Consider the following 3,007-nt stretch of genomic DNA (forward strand, 5'->3'; position numbering starts at 1 on the left):
GGAAGGAAGGAAGGAAGGAAGGAAGGAGGTAAGGGAGGGAGGGAGGGAGAAGAAAGAAAGAAAGAGAGAGAGAGAGAGAGAAAGAGAGAGAGGAAAGAAAGAAAGAAAGAAAGAAAGAAAGAAAGAAAGAAAGAAAGAAAGAAAGAAAGAAAGAAAGAAAGAAAGAAAGAAAAAGAAAGAAAGAAGGAAAGAAAGAAAGAAATTACAAATAAGAAATATGCCAATGGGCGTTTATTAACAAGAGTTTTCAGTGGAAGTCATCTATAGGTGATATGTCAATGTGCTTATTTCTAAATGGGGAGATTTGTTAAGAGAGGTCATGAATGGGATATTTTGATAGATGTTTTTGAATGGGGTGATTTTTTTCCGCAACAAGTTCATGAATGAAAGATTTGCCAATGGGTAGATATCTCTGAAAGGGGAGATTTGCCAGTAAGGGGGTCATCAGTGGGGATTTGTCGGTGGGATATTCATGAAAAGGAAAGGCTCAGAAGTGGCCACAGTAGGCAGAATTCTAGGAATGTGCCCCTATATCCCTCACCCCTGTATAAACTCCTTGATTGTAGGTAGAATCTATGAATAGGATGAGATCTCACTTATGGTTATATTACATTATATAAAAAAGGGATCTTGCAGATATAACTAAGGTTGCTCATCAGTTGACCTTAAAATAGGGAGATTATTCAGATGAGCCTAATATAAGCACATGAGTCCATCATAAAAGCAGAATTTTCTCCTGCTAGCAGCAGAAGAGGAAGTCAGAGAGATTGGAAGCATGAGAAGCATTTGACACGTCCTAGCTGGCTTCGAAGATGAAGAGGCCCACACTGTGAGGAACTCAGTCAGCCTCTAGGAGCAGAAAACAGCCACTGGCTGACAGCCAGCAAGGAAATGGGGACATCAGTCCTACTTACTGCAAGGAGCTGAAGTCTGCCAATAACCTGAACAAGGTTAAAAGTGGGTCCTTTCTGAGAACCTCCAGATAAGAGTCCAGGATAACAAATACTTTGACCTTGGCCTTGTGAGACCATTAAGGAGAGAACCCAATACAACCTGCCTGGACTTCTGACCTACAGAATTGTGAGATAATAAATGGGTATTGTTTTAAGCTGCTACGTTTGTGGTAATTTGTTATACATCAATAGAAAACTAATACAATTGGTCAGGCGAGGTGGCTTATGCCTGTAATCCTAGCACTTTGGGAGGGCGAATCACTTGAGGCCAGGAGTTTGAGACTTGCCTGGCCAACATGGCAAAACCCTGTATCTCTAAAAATACAAAAATTAGCCAGGTGTGGTGGTGTGCACCTGTAATCCCAGCTACTTGGGAGGTTGAGACATGAGAATCCCTTGAACCTGGGAGGCGGAGGTGGCAGTGAGCTGACTACACTCCAGCCTGGGTGACAGAACGAGACTCTGTCTCAAAAAAAAAAAAAAAAAAGAAAGAAAAAAAGGAAAGAAAGAAAAAGAAAACTAATACAGTTAGTATTTGCCAGTTGGGTATTTGTAAAAGAGGACATATGTCACGCTGAGGAGAGGGGGCTCTTTAAGATAATTGTTTACCAAGGGCTTAGGGATTTGCAAGTTATAGTCTTGGCAATAGTTGGCAATAGTACAGATCTTTATTTATTTACTTTTTGAAGAGATGGGGATCTCCCTATTGCCCAGGCTGGTTTCCAACTCCTTGCCTCAAGCAATCCTCCCACCTTGGCCTCCCAAAGTGGTGGGATTAGACTGTGCCCACCCCAGTAGAGATTTTTAAACCTGGAGACTTATCATGTGAGGACTGCATACTGAGGAACTGTTATGGGTTCAACTGCGTCTCCCCAAAAGATGCATTGAAGTCCTAACCCCCAATACTTTAGAATGTGAAAACAGGCACATTATCACCGGGAGAATAACTGTCCTCAGAAGTCTTTGAAATGTTGCTACTTGTCACACTAAAAATTAGTGTACAAGCATCATAATAAGAATGAAAACATTACAGGCCGGGCTCGGTGGCTCACTCCTGTAATCCCAGAACTTTGGGAGGCCAAGGTGGGCAGATCACTTGAGGCCAGGAGTCCGACACCAACCTGGACAACATGGCAAAACCCCATCTCTACTAAAAATACAAAAATTAGGCCAGACGAGGTAGCTCATGCCTGTATCCACAACACTTTGGGAGGCTGAGGTGGGCAGATCACCTGAGGTCAGGTGTTCGAGACCAGCCTGACCAACATGGAGAAACCCCATCTCTACTAAAAATACAAAATTAGCCAGGCGTGATGGTGCATGCCTATAATCCCAGCTATTCAGGAGGCTGAGGCAGGAGAATCACTTGAACCCAGGAGGCGGAGGTTGCAGTGAGCCAAGATTGTGCCATTGCACCCCAGCCAAAGGCAACAAGAGGGAAACCCCATCTCAAAAAAAAAAAAAAACAATAATTAGCCGGGCATGGTGGCGTATGGTGTATGCCTGTAATCCCAGCTACTCAGGAGCTGAAGGTTGCGGTGAGCCAAGATCACGCCACTGCACTCCAGCCTGGACGACAGAGTGAGACTCTGTCTCAATCAAAAAAAAAAAAAAAAAAAAAAAAAAATTAAAAATGAAAATATTATATTTGTGACATCTTTGGGAGAGATTGTCAAAATCATTGAGTTAAAGTTGTCAATGTGAATAAAATTATTGCTACAAATATCGTAAGTTGCCATTACTAAAATGTATCACTACTAAGTTATAAATTAAAGTATATTTGCCACTACTACTACTAATAATAACTAATACAGAGAGCTGGATACGTGCCTAGCACTATTCTAAGTACTGTACATATATGACTTCACTGTCCCTCAGATTTAGGCATCATTTTTGTCCCCATTTTACAGATGCAGCAACTGAGGCATAGAGAGGTAAATATTATTTCCCCAGGGACACATAGCTAAGACAAGGCAGAAACAAATGTTTTTCCTAAAATTTAATGCAGGCACTAATTAAATTTTTTCTTTTTTCTTTTTTTTTTTTTTTTTTTT

The sequence above is a fragment of the Rhinopithecus bieti genome, unplaced genomic scaffold, assembly GCF_001698545.2.
Source record: "Rhinopithecus bieti isolate Rb0 unplaced genomic scaffold, ASM169854v2 scaffold_37979, whole genome shotgun sequence".
Classification (NCBI taxonomy): Eukaryota; Metazoa; Chordata; class Mammalia; order Primates; family Cercopithecidae; genus Rhinopithecus; species Rhinopithecus bieti.